Below are 26,569 nucleotides of genomic sequence, written 5' to 3' on the forward strand. Positions count from 1 at the left end.
AAAACTTTATAGTAGGCCTAAATCCCTAGAACCAAACTATGTTTGTTAATCCTGGCAGGATTCTAGTTGTTTATTTGTATTTATGTTTTTATTTTATCTTGGATCTCTGAAACATGTGGCTCTGTAACCTTTAGAAAAGTGTTTGTATATACAAATAAGAAGATGAAGGGGGAAAAAAAGGAAGAACTATGACTAGGCTACATTTAACCAGTAAATAATTGGCCACAACCATGAATCACAACTGCTACAGTTTACCTCTTTAAAGCTTTCTCAGTGATATTACAGTAAATCAAAGTCAGATCCATAGTCTGTCTTAAAGTCGTCTCTGGCCCAGTGCTTAAAGTGATTGTCCAAACGTGGCATTTGGTAATCCATTATATAGCAAGTCAAAATACGAAAAAGAAGAGTCGTTTAATCAATTCGGACCAGCCAGTTTTCATTTAGCCTAGGCCTACAACTTCAGTATCACCGTAGAGCAGGTGGAAGTTACTAGTATGTAGACTATCAATTACTCTGTTTTAGATATACCACAGTTGTAGGCTTCTTCAATAGAATTTTCGAGGAGGCCGCAGCAGGTGAGAAAAGTTCAACTCGTATAACGTTACTTGTAAAGTCTATTGGAGGAGGGTGCTATCATTGCACGGTAGTATTAGGGTACCAACCAGACTGACGTTTTTAAAAACGTCATTTTTTCTCTTTTGATCATTTTAAACTTATCTGGGCGATTATCGTTAACGGTAATTATCCCAACCAAAAGCATTCTGTTGAACGTGGTAGCTAAATGCATGTGGCAACATTAGCTCTGATGCTAGCTACATTAACACACCGTTTTGAGATGTGGCTATATTAGATATAACGTCATAGTCTGGAAGTAGCTATATAGGTTTATATTACACATGTGGTTACTTTTCAGAACAGCCCACACTGACACAGGGAAAGTAGTACAGCAGGTTTACTGTTCTATGTCGACATCTGGTGGTGTTTCTGTAGCATAACGTTAGTTTTGTCGATGGACGGATTGGAGTAATGATGATCAAGTCGTTTCGTTTGAAATGGTGTTCCTCGAAAAAGTTTCAATTTATGCCATATTATATATTTACATGGCAGTCGCTGTCTTTTGTTGCAACACTAAACACGTTGTTTTTACCCGTGTGTGTGTGTGTGTCAAAGGGGCCACCGTAGAATGACGCCGCTTACAGTCTTATTTTCTCACGTTTTAAATACATACTTTAGTGAGCTACTGATTACATGCTTAATATGTGTGAAACACTAAAGTTTGTATGCCTTTAAATGAAGGAAAACGGTACGCTGGGCAGGGCTGACGTTAAAATTACTGTGTGGCAGATTCTATCCCATGATGCATTGCGTCACGGCTACAGTTTGAATTAATGTTAATTTAGCATACTTTAGCATACTTCAAAAAGCAGCAGGTTGGGTTGGTAGAATATATGTATTTGAGTGTGCTCCGAAGACCGTGTGGTTGCTATTTAATTACTTTAAAGCTAAAGTACCGTAACCAAACAACGTGTGTAGCGGAATGACTCCCCTGTCCATACCTTTTTCAAATCAGCTTTGCGCAGTGGCAGTATCGTAGCCTATGAGGTTTATCCGAGGCGCGATTATTGCTAGTTGAAAACTTTACCCAATACCCCGCCTTGACGACTTGAAATATAGTCGGCAATGGCAATTTTTGACGGTCTCTAAGGAGACTGATAAGAGGTGAAAATGAAATATAATACAGCGTAAGTTAAAATGACGTATTGCGTCCGTAAAGCACCGTCGTAATATGTACCGTATTAGGTCAGTAGAGTTCTAATGAATCGATTTAGCGTATCTAAATATAACGTTTCCACGTTACGTTCTGTTTATTTGGTCTCTTCATGTTAATACCTATTTCATCCGGTAATGGTCTACACACTGCTGCAGGATCTTTTTTTGTATTCACCTATTCTACAAATTCCCAGGCGTACATGCTTAAATATGTATTAGATATTTGTATTAGCCTACTGATGATCTTTATATTTTTGTTTTACTTGCACTCCATGTATTTGTACCCTTTCCCACTTTGTACTGCAATGACTGCACAACAATCCAATTTCCTCGGAATAACCGTTTATCGTATCTTAAAACTTGTAACGGTTTATACAGGAATTCTATGCAGTTTTGAACGTTTTTATGGAACATACTCAGGCTACAGTGGCTGAAATGGATATTTTGGTACGCAAAAATAAAGAAGTGATACTCTGACGACGTCAGTAGGGCTAGTCTGATAAGCTTCTTTTTTTTTTTTTGTATTCTTCTTTGGAAAATATCAGTCTCATCCAGCCCAAATCATAGTTAGAACACACGGAAATAAGTCCCACCTACTACAATCACAAGTCACGTTAACTTAAATAACTATTCTTAACCCACGCAAACTATAGCATGACAGTAATAGTGTAACTCTAGAAATTTGTTATCCAAATAATTAAAGTAACGTAAAACCCTAACAGAGGGACGTGCGGATCTGAGAGACATCCCCTCCGTAACTTCTTCTTATTATTCTTTCGCAGTGGCAGTATAGTAGCCTTTAAGGTTTATCCGAAGCGTGATCATTGCTGGTTGAAAACTTAACCCAATACCCCGTCATGACGACTTGAAATATAGTCGGAAATGTCAATTTTTGACGATTTCCAAGGACACTGATATACTGTTCGAAATAAAATCAATGTACTGATGTTATGAATATAAAAAAAAAGTGTCGGTTATAACTTAGGATAAATTGACAGAAACGGGGATATACTCGTCAGGTAGTGTCACTTTCTTTTGCCTGTCGGCTATATGTAGGCTATAGTATACTGCATGGTCTTATACGTGTTTTACTTTGGGGAATTTAAAGCAAAACAATGTAACTTTTAGCTGCAGCTGTAGGCTAGTTCAATGAGACAACCTGTAGTCGTAATTATAGGTTTAGTTTCTGTATGTTCTGTTGTTTCTACATGTTCTCACCACTCTTAAAAATGCGACTGAATTGTTTTAAATAAAAAAAATGTCATGGTCTAAAAATATTCATCTTTCTAGTCTGCCTGAGTTCCGGGGGCCTTAAACAAAGGCGTACCGGAGAGTACGTCATTTCCGTTTATAACCTATTTCAATGTTGTGCAGTTATTCGACGTTGTATGTGAGTGTTTATGGAGATGTACTTGTAAAGTCTCCATGACTTTTCTCTGGGGATAACATGGTTTTAAATGTCTATACAATTAACAAGTAACGATTCATATAAACTGGTAGACTTTTAAGCCGCGCCCATTGTTGAACCGTAACAGAGAGGTGTGCGGGCCGGAGACACTCCTCTGTCTTTGTTAGTGTATTGTTATCTTTGCGCAGTGGCAGTATCGTAGCCTATGAGGTTTATCCGAGGCGCGATTATTGCTAGTTGAAAACTTTACCCAATACCCCGCCTAGACGACTTGAAATATAGTCGGCGACGGCAATTTTTGACGGTCTCTAAGGAGACTCATCTATTGTTCAAAACAAATTCTTAATGTAGACCTAAACTTGATCTCTTCATTGGCATTGCAGTGTAAAATCATCATACGTTTACAGTAAGTTGTAAAAATATGAATGGGCTTCTTGTAGCCAGAGTGTAATTCAGTATTTTGTACCCTTTTGTTATATGTATTTCAGTTTAACGACTGATCATGGGTGTTTTATTTTTTGGGAATTTAAGTCGTAATAATGTTGTTGGTATGATCTGTTGTCTTCACATGTTTCTCCGCATTTAAACATGCGACTGAATTTGTTTAAATAAAAAAATGGCATGTTCTAAAAACATTTGTCTTTCTAGTCTGGCTGCATCCATGGGCAGAGTTCAGGGGGGCCTTAAACAAAGACGTACCGGAGATTACGTCATTTCCGCTTATAACTTACTTCAATTGTTGCGTACGTATTTAACGTTATATGTGCATTCTTTATGTTGGATTGTTTGTTCTTGACTTTATTCATATTGATAATAAGTTAATGCACGATTCGACCGCAAAGTTCAGGACGCGTCTGTGTTTTCTATTTTTTATTTTGTCTTTTCCTTACCTACTGCTCTCATTTATGGAGATGTATTTGTAAAGTCTCCATGACTTTTCTCTGGGGATAACATGGTTTGTCTACACAATTAGACAAATTGTACAATTGTAGCGAATTATAATAAACTGGTAGACTTTTAAGCCGCGCCCATTGTTGAACCGTAACAGAGAGGTGTGCGGGCCGGAGACACTCCTCTGTCTTTGCCTGAATGGTGTTATCTTTGCGCAGTGGCAGTATCGTAGCCTATGAGGTTTATCCGAGGCGCGATTATTGCTAGTTGAAAACTTTACCCAATACCCCGCCTAGACGACTTGAAATATAGTCGGCGACGGCAATTTTTGACGGTCTCTAAGGAGACTCATCTGTTGTTCAAAACAAAATCGTAATGCAGACTTAAGCTTGATCTCTTGATTAGCATTGCAGTGTAAATTCATTATACGTTTGCAGTAAATTGTAAAAATATGAATGGGCTTCTTGTAACCAGAGTGTAATTCAGTATTTTGTACCCTTTTGTTATATGTATTTCAGTTTAACGACTGATCATATGGGTGTTTTATTTTTTGGGAATTTAAGTCGTAATAATGTTGTTGGTATGTTCTGTTGTCTTCACATGTTTCTCCGCATTTAAACATGCGACTGAATTTGTTTAAATAAAAAAATGGCATGTTCTAAAAACATGTGTCTTTCTAGTCTGGCTGCATCCATGGGCAGAGTTCAGGGGGCCTTAAACAAAGACGTACCGGAGATTACGTCATTTCCGCTTATAACTTACTTAAATTGTTGCGTACGTATTTAACGTTATATGTGCATTCTTTATGTTGGATTGTTTGTTCTTGACTTTATTCATGTTGATAATAAGTTAATGCACGATTCGACCGCAAAGTTCAGGACGCGTCTGTGTTTTCTATTTTTTATTTTGTCTTTTCCTTACCTACTGCTCTCATTTATGGAGATGTATTTGTAAAGTCTCCATGACTTTTCTCTGGGGATAACATGGTTTGTCTACACAATTAGACAAATTGTACAATTGTAGCGAATCATAATAAACTGGTAGACTTTTAAGCCGCGCCCATTGTTGAACCGTAACAGAGAGGTGTGCGGGCCGGAGACACTCCTCTGTCTTTGCCTGATTTGAGTTATCTTTGCGCAGTGGCAGTATCGTAGCCTATGAGGTTTATCCGAGGCGCGATTATTGCTAGTTGAAAACTTTACCCAATACCCCGCCTAGACGACTTGAAATATAGTCGGCGACGGCAATTTTTGTCGGTCTCTAAGGAGACTCATTTGTTGTAGAAAATGAACAAACAATATCTATTACCACGTTTAACATACTATGTTGTATAGATACGGAAATGATTATTCTGAATTTACACACTGAGGAGGTACTAGAAATACTTACATTCCACTTATATTTAAACGTGTACACATACCTGTCTTCACTATTGCCTAATTTGTACTTATGAGATGTAATTAAATACTGTACATTATAAAGACATATCTGTTACATGTGCATTTTTTGTCACTTGTATGTGCATGAAAACCTTAAAAAGAGGTTTTACACAGTAGCCTGGTCTCAGTGCAGTGTACTTGCCAGAACAGCAGAGGGCACTCTATAATAGGATATGGGGTGGTGAATGTGAGGAGAAAATAGACTGAAGTAGAAGAACATACATCTTTAAACGTAAGTCAGTTTGTTTTCTAGCCAAGTGATAAACAATATATAGGCTGGATATATTTGAAAGATATTACATAATTATGTGTTGCAGTTCTTAATCATTGCTGCACTATGAAAGAGTTTGTGCTCAATAGTTGCCTGTAATTGTGATTGTCTTTCTAAAGTGATAGAAACCTTTGTGCCGTCATGTTTTACCACCCTGTAGAGAACTAATTTCAATGATTTCTGATTAGAAGAAGGGTTGGTATTAGGCAGTCACAGGGGTGGGGATTTAATCAAGTAAGTCTTTCATTAGGCAGATGAGCTCAAAGCCTTTTTACCCTGTGAACACTCTCTTACACTCTTGCTGTCATGCAAGCACACTTAATATTGTCACTTTCTCACACCGTCTGTACTTGTAACCATGATGAGGTTGACATTTTTACCTTCAAAATTGTAGCTCTTATTGACAAAATAGTAGGACTGTAGAAAACTGTACCAAGGTCAGGAGTACTCACCAGGGTTGAGGAAAAAAAAAAGTAATCAACTGTAGTTAATGGAGTACTTCCTGTTTAATTATTCTAGCTCAATAATGCATTTTGGTCACATTCGGTTGTATTGGGGTTACTGCTGTTTATTTTAAATCATTATAATCTGGAACATACTATCATAACCATTGTCAGTAAACTTCATGTAACATTTGTTTAAAGTGTATTTTAATCTACAATCTCACAGTTAAAATCTCTTTAATTATTTAGACATGTTTCTGAGAAATCATGTATTTTGCCCAAAGTATCTGAAATGTCATTACTCTGGGTTTAGTTCAGTATCAATAATTAATCAGAGGTTCAGATATTTTCTAATGTGATTATTGTAATCCAGCTGCTTCTAATGTATCTTTCCTCAACCCTGGTAGTCAAATTGTGTGTGTGTGTGTGTGGGGGGGGGGGGTCATGTTTTCAGACTAATGGAGCATTTGGGTGTCTTTATCAAAGGTGAAACTAAGGCTTTAAAAGTGATTAATATTTACATAAATTACTTGCTGCTTTTGCATTTATTTTTCCTTCAGTATGACCCAGGATGCGCTTGCTTTTTCCTATCTGTTTTACACATCCACTGAGCATTCATCAGTCCGCAACAAATTGAGATTCATAGTCAATGTTGCCTGTGTGTGCTCCTTTTGACCTGCATATGACCCAGTGTTTTATGTATGTTAAAATGTACTTATGGTACTCAGACAAATTATGTGTGAGATAAGCAGGAGTTTGTCGTCCTTCCTTGACATCTCTCAAACTCTGACCTTTCAGATTTCGAAAACAGCTTGTTATCTGTCAGAAATGAAATGGCAAGATATGGCTTTGTTCTGTGTAAGCGACAGCTGGAGACTTCCCAACATAAACAAATAGATTGCACAGCATCATAGGACTAGTTCCTAGGTAACCATGTGACAGTGCCGACAATTGCTATGGAAACCAGCGTCTCTCTCTCTCTCTCTCTCTCTCTCTCTCTCTCTCTCTCTCTCTCTCTCTCTCTCTCTCTCTCTCTCTAAAATGTGAGAATTTCCAGGTTTGACAGTTGTGGAGGAAGTCACCATTGTCATAGAAAGTAATTTCCCCTCATATTCTGTACAAGATGTAGAATGCATTCAGAGGTTTATACCAAATGCTATACACCAGAGGAAAAACCATCGTTGATAATAAAATGTCACTGGTACAGCTGACAAAGCATTCTGTAATATCAACACTACTTTTACATTACCATGGAATGAAATGCCCTGCTTTCACACTCTTTATCCGGTATATATGAAAACTGTAATTAGCATTAACAACATTACAAATTAAGACATTTTCAAGATCAGAGTAAACAAAAATCTAGTTTTATTCTTTTTTTATTTTTTATTCAGCAAGCTAATTTGCAATCTGCTTTGCAGCAGGTCTTTTGTTTTGATCCTGTTTGTCACAAATCCAGTGATAACTCGGCTTCTGTTCAAAGAGTGAGACATCACAGCCTATTCTATTCTATCTATAAAAAACAGGTGCAACTCTAAAAGAGATGCTTTGATTTGTGGCCAATTATGTGAGTACTCTCCTCTTTCCTCAGAGCTGATCTGAAGAATTAGCCCATTATTCTTGGTAGATAACCAGAAATGTAGAGATCACATAAATGAACAGAAAACCTTAAAAGTTATATGGTTATTTAATACACCCAATTAAACTTGTTCCAGTCCTCTAATGCCATCTTCCTCTAAATCACTGCGTGGTGTACGAGGGGTTGCCCCCAATTAGCTGCCTCCTGTGACATCCTGACACCATGCCGCATCGTTATTGTATTTCAGCTTCAATTACTTTCAAAACCCTTCAGGCAGAGGTGATTGGTCTCCTCCACTCTTTATTCTCTGCTCTGTTTCCCCTTCTTTTGATTGGAAGGGGGTGTCAAAGGATAGTCCATCACGTTCAGGAATTAAAGGCACACTATGCAAGATTTGTAAGTTAATATAACAGCTTTGAAGTCATTTCGATGGTAAACGAACTTGTAGTAGGGCGAATCATCCCAATAGCAAAGCGGGGGGGGGACGCCACTGGCAAAACCAGCAATGTAGGTTTGAGAGGTGGTGCCCCGCCAAATCTCGCGAGAATCACGACTTGCCTTACGGCATGACGTCACATACATGTGCAACGTGCATTTAAAATATAAGAAGCAGCCTCTATGGAAGACACAAGCATGCATTTCAGACGTGAATCATGGCAGAGTCGACGAAGAAAATGAAGAAAGCGCGGTCAGAAGAGTCAAGGAAAAGAAAACGAGAGACTGACGTGTGAGGATCCGGACAAGAGTCCCACTCGGTCAGGCTTTCACTCGTTGCCGAGAGCTAAAAAGCAGCAAAGGTAACGTTAAATACAAGTACTCCACAGCAACTCTAGGGGTCACTGTTTGACAAAAATAGAAACTGCATAGTATGCCTTTAAAGAGCCATAATCTGTAACGTTTATTGTTATGTTTTGCTCATTGCTTGGCAGTTCTGTGCAGATGAAACAGCTGAAAGCTTCCAAATTATTATTATTATTATTATTATTATTATTATTATTATTATTATTATTATTATTATTATTATTAACTTAACCTAATACTCTGCCATGGCAACTTGAAAGATTGTGAGAATTAGCTATATTTGATGGTTGGTCACCAAGCGATGTAATATTGCTCAAGTAGAGTTTAGGGGCAGATGGACACAAGTTATAATCAATCATTCAACAATCAATTTCAGTTACCACCATGTATATTAATTAAGCTATTAATTAGGGCTGCACAATATTTTGTTTCAGCGTCTACATCGCGATGTGTGCATGTGCGATAGTCACATTGCAGGACGTGCGATGTTAACGCTACAACTTTTCTGCTGCTTGATAGAAAAGTAGATTTTCACTGTTCTCCCTTTACATGATTGTTACCGGCTGACCCTTTATATTACATACTACATATCTGATCAACATTAAGATAAATGCATGAATCGGATAGGACTTGATATCAGCAGATATTCAGTATTAAAGTACTCTGATCCAGATCAGGGCAAAAAAAAATAAGCATCCCTAGTCTGAGATCTAAAGTCAGTTCATATTGGTGTGTGCTTGCATGTTCGTTTATACACGTGTTAGTGTATCGGTTGTTAGAAAAGGGAACCCCAGCTTTTTCAGACTATTAGGAGCAGAGCCCTGGTAGCCCCCAGTAGCCTGCGGCTCTCAGAAATAGCTTTTTAAAGAGGTACCAGTCTCCTCTGTTTCCTCAGGATCCAGGTGCTTTTAATTGGATTTCTTTGACAAGATTATTGCCTGCTCTCAGGCCAAGCTCGGATAGAGTGTAGTTTTAACAAGTGTGCCTATATAGCCACTTCAATCATAGTAAACTTCACAAAAAACTTTGATTTGATTCAAAATTACAATGTGACCAAATGTTGAACGCCCCCCTCCCTTGCTAATGCACCAATTCTTTGTAATTCTCCATAAAGCCTGGTGAGACTTTAAGTTATATGTTGTGAATCATCAAGTCTGACATACGTGTTGTATATCTTCATGTGATACCACAGCTTTGCAGAGAGATCCAGAGAAGAAAGAAAGAAAGAAAGAAGATTTATTTATTTATATTAGGACAATGCACATTAATCAACATTTCTGTAAATGCGCCAGTGTTAGCCAGACGGCTAATTTTCAACTGCAGTCCTAGTTGCATGCAGGTTTTAATTTTGGACAACCACCTTCACTAAAACCTCTAATGTGTAGAAGCATTTATTCCCTGGGTCCCAGTCCCTCTGCATTTTGACCTTCTTAAATGAGACAGACTTAAAAGGAGCATGCACTGAAGGCAGTGAGTTATACCAACCAGTCCTATAATCCCTTAGAAAATGGCTCTTTTAAAATCCTATTATAACGTCATAGCAGTCCAAGCTTGCTCAAAGCAATTAGTCAGAGGAAATGAGCAACATTTCTTTGTCTACACGGGCACATTAATTGATGAAGACAAAGAATAAGATTGTATAGTTTTATTGTTTAGTATAATTGTGCTAGGCTATTTAGGGACCATCAAAGATTAGAGGCTTCCACAAGGACGATTAATAAGTAGATTATTGTCTATACTTGCAGGATAGTTACTGGTCCAATATTATTATGTGTTTTAAAAATGTGCTCTAAAATGAGTGCAGCATAGGTTAAAAGGCGGGGTATTTATTGAATTTGAATTGGCGGAGTGGTGGTTTAGTTTAAATGCTTTAGAAAATGATCACTTAGAAAGATTTATTCCATTCTTATTGCAGAGTCAGTGAAATCCAAGTAAGCTGAATTGTTCTGCCAGTTTGAAAGCGCCTGAAAAATGAAAATATTTAGAAAGTGCATTAAGTTCAGTCTGTCAAAGCAAGGTTTAATCATATCTTTGGAAAACACATATAGTCTGTTCATCTAAAAGGTCAATTTAACTTAAAATGGTCATCCTGCAAAATATGAATTATGTTCAGAATTTGAGGGCCTATTGTAAGTGCTTTGTCCTAGATGGTATTCTGTCAATAGCACTGTTGAGAAGCTCTGCAATAATTGAGTGATAGCAAAGTATAAGGTGAGACATAGGCCACTTTTCCTGTGGCTCAGCCGGTAAATTTTAACAAGGTACAGGATTTTGAGGTTGTTATGTCAGATGAGAGTTTATTACGACACCTCTGACTCTACTGTGTCATGCCCCTCCATGCTGTGTCTCATCTGTTCTCCTCTCGCCACTTGTTAGAGCCCGCTAAAAATGGGTTCTGGTGTTGCTTGCACTAATCTAACACCATACGTTGTTTTTTTAGGAACATTGGGGTGTTGAACAAATTGAAGTGCAGTGGTGGAAGAAGTATTCAGATCCTTTACTTAAGTAAAAGTACCTCACTACTGCACAGTCCTGCATTGAAAATGTTACTTAAGTAAAAGTATGTAAGTGTCATCAAGAAAATGTACTTAAAGTATTAAAAGTAAAAGTACTCAATGCAGAAAAATCCTCACATTTTAGAAACGGGAAAGGATCCAAACAGTTAAACTGTGTTTAATCGTCTTGTAACTTCATCTGGACTTGTAGGCCGTTATATTGTTGGGTAGTTTAATCAGGGGCGGATCTACAGGGGGGCAAGGGGGGGCAGCTGCCCCCCCACTGTAGGGCCTTGCCCCCCCAGCTGCCCCCCTAACTTTGGCATTCAAAAAACTTTGCTTGTAAAAACAAACTGCCACTATGTGCACAGGCTTCTTAAAACATTGAAACAAACAATTAATTTATATTAATTCATAATAAATAATAATTGTAGATGTAATCTTAGCCCCCTGCCCCTCAAATACTTAGCTACGTCCCTGCATCAAACGTGCAGAGCAGCGTTCGCACATTCAGGCTCGCACACAGCGAGTCTGCTGCGGTGTGGGGGCCCTGCATCCCGGCAAAGACTGGAGCGACTGAGCTGCCCCCCCTCCCCGAGCCTCTCAAAGTGAAGTCTGTTTCCCAGGTGAAGTTAAAACACACGTTTCATCTAAAGTTAAATTTGTAATAATTATAATGTCTGCTAAAGGCGAAGTCAGTATCAACAACGAGCGCGTCTGTTAGCCAAAAGTCAAATTGCTCCCCGTGGGTTGTAAGCGCATTCTGCTGTTTGATTAGTTTGATTTCAGTAAAGACAAGAAGAGCATAATACAGAATATTACAAACTGGCATGTTTGAATTCATAACGTTTACAAAGGGTCGCCGTTTCGTGGTGCGTTGCGACAACACACTACACAGTGCTTGCTGAGACGACCGATCATTTGTATATGATTAGTTAAGGAGTAGGCTACTATAAAATCCACTTCCTCTCACATATCACGGCAATACGGCTGCACAAATTAAACCAGGCAACATACTTTACTGTCAAACTGGGAAAACAACAAATACAACGGGATTAAGAAGGCTAGTCTAAACATAACTGATGTGTGCATGTAATAAATCTCGTCTGATGTTATGTTTTTTAGGCTACTTATTAGCTACAGGGCCCTACAGTGTAATGTAATACAAGAATAACAAGAGCTTTTCACATCTTGACTTTTGCAGGCCAGATTAGCTGGAGATATTAGCTGAAGCCTAAAAGTGGGGATATTGCCAGCCAAGAAAATCCTGAGTAGTGCACAGGAGGAAGAGGAGGAGGGAAATGAAGAAGGAGAAGACAGTAAACTGGAGAGACCAGGCAGGTCAGAGCAGGAGAAGACCACAGAAGGAGATGCAGAAATGAGTGAAAGAGAAGAGGGAAAGGAAGAATTGACAGTGAGGGATGAAGAGGAGGCTGCAGGTTCAGAGAGAGGGACAGAGGCCGAGAGTGATCAGGAGGATGAAGATGACAGAGAGGAAGAGGAGGCTGCAGTAACCCCTGGACCATATGGTTGGTTTATATTCTCCTTACATATAAATTGCAGTACAGTAACATAACATGTCCTGTGACATGATGTGTTTTCAGTTTTTGGCTATTTCCATTCTGTTGTATATGTTATAGGGTTAGATATGTAAATATTTACATATACAACAACAGTTCACTCTTCTCAAGACACTTTACAGATAGAGTAGGTCTAGACCACACTCTTTAAGTTACAATGACCCAACAATTCTCCCAAGAGCAAGCATTTGGTGCAACAGAAACATCAGACATATCCAGGGTCTTGGTGGTCGCTGGTTACATACAGATGGATACAGATATAGAGAATTATGATTCATAATAATGGTAATTATAGTAACAAAAAAGATAATGGAACTATGAATAGAAATAATAGTTGTAGCAGTTTAGGGCGTAGCAGTTTAGGGCATAGCAGGGCGTTGCGGGGCGTAGTAGGGCATATCAGTTTATGTATGAGGGTTTCCATGTACCGTCTTCCCCTGCCACCCTACCAAGATCTCTTGCTACCCCTTTGCCCCCCCATGTAAAATTTTCTAGATCCGCCACTGAGTTTAATTTATAATAAAACATCAGATTTTATAAATTACATGTGTTTTATGTGCAAAAATCTTAATTTATAAAGTAACTAAAGCTGTCCAATTAATGTTGTGGACCAAAAAGTACAATATTTCCCTCTGGAGTAGTTCAAAGTAGCATGAAAAGAAAAGACTCAAGTAAAGTACAAGTACCTCAAATTTGTACTCAAGTACAATTATTGAGTAAATATACTTACTTATAAAATATACTAGTATGAGGTCCTTACTTTGCTAAACTTCAAGTAGCAAGTGGGAAGACATTCTGAATTGAGACAAATGCATGTGTAATCATTGATCAACTTTATTAAGCACTGCAACTAAAACAAGCATCTGGATGTATTTTTTTAATACACAGTTTGCACAACTAACTTTAGCCAAGTAAACACAAAGTCCTACTTTAAACATACCAATTATAAATATAGTCTGTTTAAACTGGTTAGACTGGTTGTGTTAATGGTGCAGATGTTTAGGAAGCTTCTACGAGTTCCTGAAAGACAGCAGGATCGTTTGAGAGCCCCAACTGTAAAGCACTGTTCTGATTTCTTAGCACCGTTTTTGTGAAGGGCTACTGTGCTACAGAGGCAGGGCCAAATATTACTATATTACTTAAATAAGCCATTATTCCCAACCAAAATCAACTTCATTAGTGGCAAAGGAATGAAAGCTTTTTCAAGAGACTCAATGTCTTTGCCAAACAGGACGTTACTATTCCTGCCACCGCCGTGCCTGCAGAGAGTGTTTTACACTGCGGGGTAAGTGGTTAACAGACTGTTGATGCCTTGGCCAAGGTTGCCAAGAAGTAGGCCCGAACATTGCAAGTGAAGGTTTGTGAGTTTCAGACCCAGTCACCCAATTTTAACTTAAACATTTTAACTCAAAATATGTGTGTACTACACCTTGTGTGTAGTACACGTGCAAGGAATCTGAGTGTTAGTTGAGGTTTTGGTCTATTTTATGTTGACCTTCTGTTGCTTTTAGTTGCCTCCCTATTCAGATTGAACAGTTGAAGAGATTGGCACGATTGTATGATTATTATAAAATGCTAGTAACTTTTAATAGAAATTTACAAATATTTTGTTCATTACCTGAATTACCCTTTTTGGTGTAGTGGGTGATTGCAGTCATTACCTTTGTTATTGTCAAATAAAACTTCTGGCAAAGTAACAGTAATACTACTAGAGTAGCCATAAAAGAAAAGCCTTTCAAAAGTATCATAACTCACAAATTGCAAACATAAATTAACTTCAGCGCTACTGAAGTTGTTACTTCCCATTTTTCAGATGTACAATAATTTATTTTTCAGTGAAATAAAGTGTCTGTTAGACAGGTAAAGTATGCATTTATTTGAGAATTATTAAAATTAATTATTGTGGTGTACTTTGCATTTACAATTCACAATTCAGAATAGGAAACATTATTTAATATGAGATTAGGATGACAAGTGTTCCACTATATGCAGAATTGTTTTGGGCTTAATTTAATTTGTGTTAATATTGGCCACTTAATCCACCATAACATTTATATGGTATGCATACTTCATAGTGAAGCAGAATTTTTAATATAGCAAGGCAAATACATTCCCACTGATGTTGTGGTGGGTTGCCCCCCATGAAACATAATTAGAAAGACATCAGAAGTGCAATTCATCTCTTCTTCCGTACAAATCAAATTTAATGGATGTAATCATATATGCTCCTCTGTTGGCAGCTAAATGGATCTCCTCAGGGTCCAGCATATCTCAAGGCTGCCATAGTACATATTTTGAGATCACATGGTTACATGTGACTTTGGTGAATCCGAATCTGGTAGACCAGAAACTGCCATGTTCTGCAAGGTGAATGGCTTTAAAGACAGCACAAATGGATATACCGGCTTCAGTTTTCCATCGTTAAGGGTTGTCTGACGGAAAGATAAAGCACTGTAAATATTCTAAATGTACACTTGAACTGATTTTTTTAGGTGGGTGTATTTTTTTGCTGCGGCCCCCATCCACAGCAGTACATTGCTTAGGTCCCGTGCTGGTACTCTGGACTGCTTCTCCAAACTGGGGGCGTGCCGACTGCAGCCTACTATAGGTAATACACTGACTATGGATAAGTACCTCGTACAACCCCACTTCCAAAAAGGAACTATCCCGTTAACATAGAACTATAAATCCCCATTTAGGCTTTCAACACACTGTTAAACCTTTTTGTCTTACAGGTCTTGATTTACACCTTGATGCTTAAACAGTGTGCAGACCGGAAGATGATTTAACGTCACAGGGTAACACATTACAAAATGCAGTTTGTGGCTACGTTTTGGTTTTTTCAGTCGTGATATCTCTAAAAGAGACAGAGTGCAGGCCAGCAAAAATTCAAAACAGAAACTGAACCTTTACAGTATTTGATCCTTCTCTCATTGCAGTTACTTAAAGCTATAGTACTATTTTATATTAATGAATGTCCGTTATATTCAAGCCATTGCCAAATGAGTTGATACTAGCTCCAAAACTCTCTTTATCTTTCAGTATGGCATGTTTACAAAATGGAGTAGCCCGACAACTTTCGCGTGCAGCAGCTCGAGTGATGCGTTTTACTGAGAAAGGACAACAGCAGCATTTAGCTTTGGAGACTAAGAGGACATACAAATTACAAGATAATTACCTCTTCTGAAGAGTCCATGTTTTTTTTATCCTCCGTGTTCTCCATGATGTGATGGGTTAGACGCTACTAGCAACTGTGTGGAGGGGGGTAGGGGTGGTGCGCGATCACCGAAGGCTTGAGTCATGTGGTAGCACCACAGTGTTGTTGTCATTACTTAGAATTCCTCGTGAGGGCGACAGAAACTACGCACTATAGCTTTAATTGAAAATAGCAGCAGATTAAACCTTCATCATCACCACTAGTGTACGTGTTCAAAGTACATATACTGGTGTCACAAATTCCATTAGCCAGAGCAATGAAATCTGCAAGATGTCAGGAATCAGTCCCGTCTGTAAATGGAAGCTTGCTTTTACTTGCATAAAATTAGTTGAAAATAACACTTCATAGAAAGTCTCCAACAGTTTTGCCATTTGACTCTGCTGACTGACTCAGCATGATATGATCTTTTGTTAAAGAAAGATCATTGCTGTTGGTGTCAACTTGAACTATGGGGGCCGAAGGTCAGTCAATGAAACCAGCCGATTTTGACATTTGCTGTACAAAACTCTTCAACACCACTAAATCAGTTCTATCAGAAAGCGGATCTATTGATGTATGAGGAATGTCAATGCAGAACCAGCATACAGGAACAAGGACTTGACCAAGTTTATTATTGGATTTCGGTCCTAACCTTCAACCTGTTCCTGTGAGAGTGGTTATTATTTTCCAAAGAGCAGGCTCATCTGGGTCTTTGTGCAGGTCTGGTAGGGCACAAAACACCCACACAGAGAACTGGGAGTGATGAAGCATCAGTACATGGTCAACATCCATGACAAATCTCCTGTCAGACAGGTTCTCATTCCACCTACTAAACACAGAGGACAGGACATTATCTTGGAGGCAAGACTCCAACAGGAAGAGAAACCAGAGAAAATGACAAGAGTCTGGACAGTTTTCTTTTGACAAATATAAATATGATTAGGAACTGAAATCTTGCACTACAATTGGCTTTCTAAATTAAAAGTCTTTCTAAAATTGCCATAATCTAGTAAAACACCAAAAAAAATCTATATCCAAAACTATTCAAGTGAAACACAATGTTTAGTAACTGAAATGATTCTACCTTGTAGAAATACAGACTTTCATCCCAACCATAAAGTGTGGAGCATAACAAATGCTAGTGATAAGTAAAGCCTATGGATACAATTAAACCAGTTGGTAATAGTATGAACAGTAAGAGATGCAAACTGTAAAGCAACAACACCATCTGGCCATACTTCTGTTTCTACTGTATATTACTGATGATGTATTTTCTGGGAATCTACTGTAAAGTGAGACTTCAGTATGTTAAAATGCCATTTTTGGTGTAGAAACGTGAAATAACAAAACAACCCGCATGCAATCACTATATTACTAACATTTATAGAATCAATTCATTAAATGTTTTTCATGTGGTCAGTTGAAAAAGTATTTAATCACCTTGGAAACAAACTGTTAAATACTTATAATACAATATATTGAAATAGTAAAGCTAATCAAACTGGTGGTTGTGTTCGGTCCATCATCTTATTTCTGTTATTGAGTTTGAAAAGTAATCACACGTTCACTGCACACTTTTAATTAAACATTGAAGAAGCTTCTCAGGAGAATCCCATTTACTGAGAGAGACAGTCTGAGTTGTGCCAAATCATCTAGCTCAGTTACACATTAGCATCCTAAAATGTGGTGACTTTAAAGGCAACACGTTGAACAGACAAGAAGGCGTCGGAGATAAACTCAATGCCCATTTTCTAATACAACACATTGTTCTATCTTTTGGACACTGAAATAGTTAGGATTCTGTTTTTTTTAGAGCCCTTTTAACAAACAAGTGTCATTTGAAAGAAAGTTGGCGAAGGTGCATACCGTACAACCGTGTCCTTGGTTTTGTCCTGGCCTGGAGCTTTTGTCATCTGTCATTCTCTCCTCTCTGCTGTGAAGGACTGAATAAAAAGCACCTCAAAAAACAACAACCCAGCAGCAACCTGAATGTCAAAGAAAAGGGGTTTTGACTCAGAAATGCAATAACGTTTTTATGCTCAGATTTGTTGAAAGGGAGTGAGTGATACTTTTTCTTACTTCAACAGCTACAGCTTTAGAGCCAAACAGTAGTAGGAATGTGCTGGTACTAAGTTTTTATAGTACGCATTTTGCCCAAAATATCACCTTTACCAGTATTACCAAGATATGTGTCAAAATACTGCTTAAATATACTAAAACATCTTCAGATCTTGCTGGCCTTGGAAATAATTAACATAAAAACACTATAATCAACCATCAACACAGCAGGTTGGTATATGTGTGAATGCTTAGGATATAAGCAATATATAAATTGAAGCCATTTACTAAAAGCGACCACGTATTACTCAAGTGTATGAAAATAATTTGAAGGACATTTTCCTGTCACAGCTACTGGACAGATATGCGGTGCTGCAGAACTTTCACCTGTATCTTACTGTACTATTAACGTCTGTTAAATGTATCAGTAATTAATATATGATGGGATTTACTGTGAAGCACTTCAGTACTGTTTGCTGTTTGACAACAGCAAGCAAACGGATCAAATTAAAATGTTAATTTTAATGTCAAATTCAGAATCAGATAGATGTAGATGAAACAAGTGATGTCCGTCGAAACAGCATTTGTAATAGCCTGAATCTGTCATTCTTTTGTAAACAGGACTGGCAGTGAAGAGCTTAACAGGAAAGCAGTCAACATCCCATAAAGCTTTGCATCAGATTGTGAAAAAGCAATTTAACCAGAAGGATATGAATTGTTTGGTATTACACACGTTTATCTGAGGGAGAGACTTCTTTAAATGTCACTATAAGCGTGTGTGCACAGAGAAAGCCAAGTTCCCATGGTAGACTGATAAGAAAACAGAGGACTGTGCAGAGCTTCAGCTGTAATATCCGACGTCAAAGAGAAGCAGAAACAGGAGATTGGCTGTTGTGTCGATTGAGTCGTCAGCTCCTGTTGAACGCTTCCTCCAAATTACAACTAGACCCTTGATTATAGATAGACAGTGAGGAAGTGAAGAAAGTGGCTTCCACACAATCTGGATTTCAGTCAAACACAGGTCCATGCTGTGACAACCGTGTTAAAGTCATTGGATGAGATAAATGGCCTCCTCCAGAGACAGATTGCTAACTGTTAAATTTAGAGCACATCACCGCCCATTTGCCGCCTCCCTGTAGGGCAGCCAAGATGATCAAGTGTATTGTAATGTGTGATCACCTTAACTTTCAAGGAACCACAATTTTCTTTTTTGATGGAAAGGAAACGTTTACAAGAAACTTGTTATGCATTTTCATCTGTGCCTGCATTTTCACCACAGGACCCAATGTAGTATTTTCTGATGGACCAGGGACAATCAGGGTGAAGATTGCAGAGTTGAACACCCCTGATAAAACATAAACCTCAAGATTGATACAACTTTTTGGTGTTGCACTGGTTGTCGCCTTGTATCAGTATTTTACCTTGGAATGGGAATTTTGCTTAATGTTGTTGATGTCTAAAAAAAGTCATGGGGCTAACAGACTACCCTAAAAAGAAGTGTAATATAGAGAGTGGGCAAGCCAGAAAAACTAAATTGAAATTTAAGATTATTTGCTAATTGTTTTTAGACCCTGACACTTTCTGGATTTTTGAGGGAGATACTGGTAATGATATTTGAGAGTTACAAGAATCAGATAATGATATGTCATCCATTTTCTTTTCTTTTTTTTTTTTACATAAACATGTTAGGAAATTTGTTTTTGAAAGAATTGTTGTAACATTTCACAGTTAACAAAATAAATGAACTACCTGTATGTAACAACAACACTGTTTATAAATGACCTAACCATATTTTGGCATTTCTATACTGCAATTTCTTGTTATTCATCAGCCGACGTATATACAGATATTTATATATCAGAAATAAGTGATTGTCGGGCTAGTTCTTGTTCTGTTTTGGGTCCTGAGTTTAATTCCCAGGACTATCTGGTCAAAAAGGACTGCAAGCTAACTTCTCCAAGTAGCAATTCATTGATCTGAAACCTTCCCAAACAAACCTCAACAACATCCCTGCTCTGTTCTCTGAACCTCCCTCCTGTTTGTTTTGGCTGCCATCCACACAGCCATCTGAGCCTCCAGCTCATTGACTAAGACCAAGGCTGACTCCCTCAGCCTGTGGCCTGGGGTGGTTGCCTGCCATCCATGCTGACATACAGTTCAAAAGCCAGCTCTAAAGGGTGGATGAATAATAGACGAGTGCAGTCCAGAGGTTTTTCATCTCCCCAACCAGTGTACATGGAGCTGTTTTATGTCTCCCACAATACAGAGCCAATGTTTCCAAAGATGTATTGAACAGAGTGAGAGAGAGCAGAAATGTTTGTTATGACATTAGATTAGGAGTTACTGTTGAAGCAATAAAATCGTTTTGATTACGAGGCGCGTTTGTATTTAGGATAATCCCGATGCCATTATTTCATGAATTCCACAAGCAATGAGTCTGGTTTCAACTAGATGGAAAATACTGCTGTTGTGGAAGCAGAAAGTGTGTTGCTGCGATAGCAGTTGCTAAGAAACTGCTGAGGTGTCGTGTCGGACAGTGATAATTATACTACTGGAATGTGATCACTTGTGAATAATTTATCCAGAATGTGATGGAGAGACTAGAGCACGGGGAATGTTGCATTCCCAATATGTGTCAGAAGCAAAGTAAACACAGTGATGAGGAGTGTGCTAATGGAGCCCCTTGGAAGACCTCCGGAACAGCCAAATGAAAGATAGCCTTGCCAGCGAGTGTGATATAAATATGTGTTATAACAATTTTGGCTGGAGGAATTCTCAGATGGAGAAAATGACAGAGTCTACATCAGGATTCAGTGGGAAATGCAGCAGACATTGTAACAGCTTGTTACCACAATGAGTATAACAGCTGTCACAACTTGCCAAGTGAGAACTGAATGACTGCTCCATTTTGTTAAGCAAAATTTGAATGGCCTGTCTCCTTCAATATACACATTCTTACATTCACTACCCTTTGTTTAGCAGTTTGTACAGATTTACATTACTTGGCACTGCATTAATGCTCTATAGAAAAGTGCAGGTTGACCAGGGTCATTAAAAGTGCCCCTGCTTTCCCTATGCATTCACACAGTGAGCAGTTCAAAGAAAGTAAAGTCACCTACTTACAACCAGATAAATGCCACTCAGTAGATGCACCTCTGTATATAAAGTTGTTTACAGCTCAATCATTGGACTGCCAACCATACAACGTGCCAACCATGGATGTATTAAGAGAACTGGATACAGTGTTCGGCGGGAAGCCCCGTACGTTCCAATGAGAGTGCTCAAAAGCGCATTAAGACAACATGGAGCTTGGCTTTTCTGCATTCTTGGCCCATAACGTCATGGTGGACACGCGCATTAGCAACAATTTGTTTGTTGTCTTAGCAACCGGTAGCAGCATGCTCGTTCATGAGATTATCGCTCGTGGCTCTTACAAGTGGCGAACTCATGAACTCGCCGTTTTTATTGTCTAAAATATTCACTAGCTAACATTAAACATTGTGTTTTCGTTGTTCCCGATCGTTTACATGCTTAGCTAAATAAACGATAGATGTATTTAGCTAAACAACCAAGGAGATTTAATCATTATGTCATGCTACTAGCTAGCTAGCTACAGTTAACCTGCACTTTCGTGAACAGAGCTCATCCATGGCTTCATCTCTCATCCACGTTACAAGCTTTACAGCATACAGCCCTCGGATGTATCATAAGACAGAACCAAGGCCATGTAATCACTATGTCTGTAGTAACGTTATGTAGGCATGATCTTAATACAGCCATGCTAGCTAACCCTGATGTTAGCAACTAGCTAGCTAGCCAATAGCCCCACCAGTTTGGGAAATGCTAATGACGTTACATCCACGTAACAGGCTTTACAACATACATACATCCCTTGGATGTATCATAACTTCATAAGATAATACCATGGACATATAGAACACATGGTGAATTACAACCATTAGCTATATCCACTATTACAGCTAGCTACATGAGCTCGGGAGAACAGTCATCTGAGCGGGCATGCGCAGTCCCGTGGGTCTGCTCTCGTCCATTATGCGCGTTCATCATTTCAAATTTAATAATCCTGGATTCGCTTCTAGTGAATGTTAAAAATGTTAAAAACTTAACATTTTAAACAAGGACCCTTTCAGTGTTCGGGCTGGTAGGTATACCCCGAAACAAATTATCCGCTGAAATATAGACGTTTCTTTCGCCATGTAACGTCTATGTGAAAAGTCTTTCTGGGCCATGGGGTGCAGTACCACCGTTATCTGCTAAGCCCATGTTGGCATTTAGACTTAGCGCTCCTCCTGGGGGCTTGGTGCCAACCCAAAACCTCAGGGGCCCTGAAATCCCTGTCATCAAATTCAAATGTTGCTCTATCCTGATTGGTGAACGGAAGTACGTCATCATGTTTTTTCTCCAAATAAGCCCTACCTACTTAAAACCATTGACAAAAAGCACAGGGGGAAAAAGAAATACAGAAATATCTTATGTGAATTAAACAAAACTTGATAATATTGGCTGAAAATATTGTGTTCTTCACTCATATTAAGAAGCTGATTGAAAAAAGTGTGTTACCATCATTTCAGTTGGTATTGCACTTACTTAGTGTTTATTGCTAAATAAATTTGTGTTCAAATTACTTTACAGCAAACCTGGGGCCAGTTCATATTCCAGTGCAGGTAAACTGTACACAATGCCCAGAGAGTGTGAGGAACAGGAGGGTCAGTAGGGGCCCAGCAATCAATTTATGCCCTGGGCCCCCTAGCAGGTTAATTTGACCATGTAGCCAGTCACTACATTTGCAGCTTATGTAGCACAGCTGGCAGCACTTCAAAGTTGCATGTTTTTGCCATCCTGTGTGGCAAGTTAGCACATTTGTTTTTTTAGAGGGTGTATTTGAAAAAGATATGTTATGACATGGAATATCCTTTCAGACCATTTTATATACTGACTGCCTACACCAGGCTCTCATAAATCAGAATCATAGCAAACATTCATCTTTGTTAATGTGTGCAGCATTTTAATATCTCAGTGTAGTGTACTCGGGCTCAGCTTGGTGCAACAGTAGTCATACAGTTTATGAAACCTCTGCACAAATGTCTATATGCGCTCATCCACCTTTGACCATGAATAAAACTGGCAAAATATGTCTCCTTTCAGAGATGCATGAAAAGCAAACCAATGATGGTCTACGCACTGTTTCCCACATCAATTTCTCATCCGTGCCTCATTTTTCCTGCCATTGATTTTAAAATTACAACACCTGTGGCTGCTTCTTTATTTTGTTGGCCCACAGAAATCTTCTTTTTCATTGGGTTTTCATTGTCCACTGATTGGATTAAGATGCTTGGCAAACCTGCTGATTTAACTTCCAGGAAGATGGTAAAGAGCTTAGTAAATGTGTCAAGGGAGCCTCAGGCTCAAGAGGCATCAGCAAGTTTAGTAATTCCAGCTCAGTAATAGTACAAAATATTTAGACCCCTTACTTACAGGCTTTACCTGATTTAAAAAAAAAACAAAAAAACTCTTCATTAACTCAGCTACACATTATGACCAGCATCTGACAATGAGTTCTAGTTCCTTAGATGTTTTCTCGGAGGCAGCATTTGTTGTGATTGGTCTTACCAGTTATTCAGTCAAAACAAGACTGAGGCGTTCCTTCACGACACATTAACGGCACTGTTTCCTGTAGTGAGTGATGCTTTCATCTGTGATAGATGGTGATGGAAAGAATGTGTCCTCTCTTGGACAATGCATGCACACACACAATAACACACACATGCACACTTCTCTATGTCCTGGCCTGTGGGCAGGACTCTTCTGTCTGCAGTAATGATGTTGCATATGCAGAGGTTAAAGGTCAGTCTCCGTCCTTTCGTCTTTCAGCTGAAGGAGCTGGAGGATATGTCCAAGGTTACCGCTGCACATCAAACAGACAGTCGCCAGTTCAGCACAGCTTTTTTTTTTGTTTAAGTTTAACATTACTTTACTTTAGACCCAGATTCATCTTGTAAAACCAAAGAACGCATGTCCTTGTTGTGTCATATCGGTTTTGTTACAACAAACCATATTTGTTTGTTCTGACTTTATAGATTGCACTGCTCTCAGAAATGTATGTGGACATGCCCAAGATAAAAGCTTAAAGCAGGATCAGTAAGGTTGACTTTCTCAAGGGTACTGTACATTTCCCCTCTGTCCCTTTTTCCTCAAAGGATGAAATTGGAACAGCTTTCTAAACCCATCAGCAACTTACTTGTCTTATAGAAGCGTCTATTTTTATTTTCTAAAAACTCCCAAAGCAGCTCAATAGGAACAGTCTCCTGGTGCCTCGTAGGTAAAAGATGTTCTCTCAAATGCTCTTGGAAATTCATGGCTCAGGTTCAAGATCTTTTAGCAGGTGTAACTGTGAAGAGATTATTGCATTCTGAAACTGATTTGGAGCCTTTACACCTGAAGCGTATCTGAAGGTTTTGCTAAAAGTTAAGTTGCACTACATTTAAATCAGATATACTGTCAGATAGTAAGTGTCCGTTACAACAAAATGGCAAAAGTTTTACTCTTAACGCTCCTAAATGAATATTGTTAAAGGTTCTTTCTTTTTTTCCTGAAATTTTTAGTCAGCTGGAACTTATTAAGTAATAATTTAAGGTTTAGGTTATTTTAAGGCTATTTAAGGTCAGTATTTACAACTAAGCACAGTGCAGTAACTCAGTGCTCTCACCTTGTAATGGCATGTTATCTGTGTCAGCAAATGATAAGCATGTAGTAGAGAGAGCTGACTGCTTTGGCACTGGCTTTGTCGCTGTCCTGGTAGCTCATTCAAGATAATTAGCTGGGGGAAGTGGAGTGTCTTGTCCCTTTCAAGCCTGTTTGTTGATCAAAGGCATTTGACGGACACACTAATCCACTCTGACTAGAGAAGAACAGTGGCATCAGAGTGTGGAGTGGGAGCTGACACACACAAGGACTTTAAATAACACAATGTTTGGCATCACTTGAACTCATGTCTAAGATAGTAATTCAGAGAACTTATCAGATTGTGCTTATTTAAAGAATAAAGCTAGTGTTATTCTATATTTTTCTTATGTTAAACAAAAGACCAAAACCAACTATGTGTTAGTTGAATAGCTGAATTTTAAAAATCGATTTCAGATACACTTAAAAAAGGCTTTATCATTTCATGAAACTCAAACAGGTACTGTATAAAGAGTGCAGTTACTGGGGACTGTGTTACATTGGCAACATCAGAGTGTGCGTGGTTATCGCCTTTGTGATGCATCACAAATTAGGTGACATTTTGTGTAATGGCAGTTGTGGCCAAATAGTGCTAGTTCAAACATTGCTAACAGGACTTTTTACATGTTTAAACATTAATGTACAATTACTATTCCACTATGAGGAACAGAGGCGTCAGAATGCGCTACGGAGCAATCGATGCACCATTGCAGCCACGTAACCTTTCTGTAATAGTTTTTTTTTTTTCAGGCTTCTGCTTGGCCAGCATGGCTTTAGGGTTAAGGTTAATATCGTCACCTGTTGGTTTGGCATGCTCTTGACAGCGCTTCAATTGTGTTTTTGCGTTTTAATTTTGTTAAATGGAGCTTGTGTGGACAAGAGTTTTTTTGAAAACGAAGAAGGGAAAATCCCCGATTTAAAAAATACCCATGTACATGTGGACTAGGCCTTGGGGAGTATTTACAGCAGCATGATGGTGTATGTGGGATTGTCTCAAAATAAACTACAGGGTCCATGTTGTTCTGAAACAGAAACCAAACGGATGTGAACCAAATCAATGCAGTTAAACCAAAACAATGACCTGAAAGATGCTAAAACGCTCTGGAGAGATGAGATGAACTCAAGTCCGGTGATAATTATCGGTTTGTTTCCAATTACGAGTGATCCATTTACCATTACACATTTTCCCACTGATAATAAAAACATATTGATTGGTGAAGCTTCAGGGAATTAAGGAACAGCCATTATTTTTTTTTTATCTAGGATGGTTAAAAATGACCCTTTATCTAAATAGAGGTGGTAGCCACATTTACAACTTTTGTTCTTTCCTGTAATTCAAATTCTAAGGAGATAAATCCTCATCACAGTACAATAGCCAGTGTCTACTCTGAAGCTCTTTTGCACTCCTCTGGTCTCTGTCTCACTTCATCACCTTCCCCCTTGATTTCAACACAGGCTATTGAGCTGACAACTTGAAAGGGTCTTGAGGAGGACAACAAATACCATTTAAAATGGCAGCCTCCGTCACTAGGGAGTTTTGATCCACGTCTGCTGAAGCCATTTGGAAAATTAACTGATCAGCCAGAGTTTTCAAAGGACATCAGGTGGACAACACCACACTATTGCTCTGAGAGTAAGTTAAAAGCTTATGTGTTTTCAGTCTCTGACAAACCTGCATTTGAATTCAAACTGTGAATGTTTTGGGTCAGTTTTAACAGGCAGTCACTGGACATGATTTAAAGTGGCAGGATCCCTTAAGGCCAAAGCTTGGCTCTGTACAGCAAAAGATTACCTTTTGTGACTGGATTTTAAAATGTAAATTAGTACCCTCACAATTAGCCCTTACAAAGAGCCCATTTACACTCAGTCACTTCATATGACTGAGTTGAATACAACC

The 26,569-nt window shown here is 38.6% G+C and overlaps 2 long non-coding RNA genes and 5 other non-coding genes across 7 annotated transcripts in view; 6 read left to right on the forward strand and 1 right to left on the reverse strand.

Annotated features, from left to right (window-relative positions):
- Positions 1 to 1,568: 1,568 nt before the first annotated feature.
- Positions 1,569 to 1,709, forward strand: LOC120564809. The gene has a single exon (XR_005640146.1). It is a non-coding gene; the product is annotated as a U4 spliceosomal RNA (small nuclear RNA).
- Positions 1,710 to 2,540: 831 nt separating this feature from the next.
- LOC120564828 lies at positions 2,541 to 2,681 on the forward strand. Its single transcript, XR_005640165.1, has one exon. It is a non-coding gene; the product is annotated as a U4 spliceosomal RNA (small nuclear RNA).
- Positions 2,682 to 3,354: 673 nt separating this feature from the next.
- On the forward strand, positions 3,355 to 3,495 carry LOC120564821. The gene has a single exon (XR_005640158.1). It is a non-coding gene; the product is annotated as a U4 spliceosomal RNA (small nuclear RNA).
- Positions 3,496 to 4,275: 780 nt separating this feature from the next.
- LOC120564826 lies at positions 4,276 to 4,416 on the forward strand. Its single transcript, XR_005640163.1, has one exon. It is a non-coding gene; the product is annotated as a U4 spliceosomal RNA (small nuclear RNA).
- A 781-nt stretch (positions 4,417 to 5,197) lies between these two features.
- On the forward strand, positions 5,198 to 5,338 carry LOC120564827. Its single transcript, XR_005640164.1, has one exon. It is a non-coding gene; the product is annotated as a U4 spliceosomal RNA (small nuclear RNA).
- A 9,573-nt stretch (positions 5,339 to 14,911) lies between these two features.
- Positions 14,912 to 19,571, forward strand: LOC120563634. The gene is made up of 3 exons (XR_005639988.1): positions 14,912 to 15,285; positions 15,413 to 15,475; positions 18,553 to 19,571. It is a non-coding gene; the product is annotated as an uncharacterized LOC120563634 (long non-coding RNA).
- LOC120563633 overlaps positions 16,532 to 26,569 on the reverse strand; it is a 105,260-nt gene continuing 95,222 nt past the window's right edge. Inside the window, exons 2-3 of the long non-coding RNA XR_005639987.1 lie at positions 17,740 to 17,858; positions 16,532 to 16,702 (exon numbers count right to left, since the gene is read on the reverse strand). This is a non-coding gene — a long non-coding RNA (uncharacterized LOC120563633). The remainder of the gene's footprint in view (positions 16,703 to 17,739; positions 17,859 to 26,569) is intronic.

The sequence above is a fragment of the Perca fluviatilis genome, chromosome 8, assembly GCF_010015445.1.
Source record: "Perca fluviatilis chromosome 8, GENO_Pfluv_1.0, whole genome shotgun sequence".
NCBI classification, from domain to species: Eukaryota; Metazoa; Chordata; class Actinopteri; order Perciformes; family Percidae; genus Perca; species Perca fluviatilis.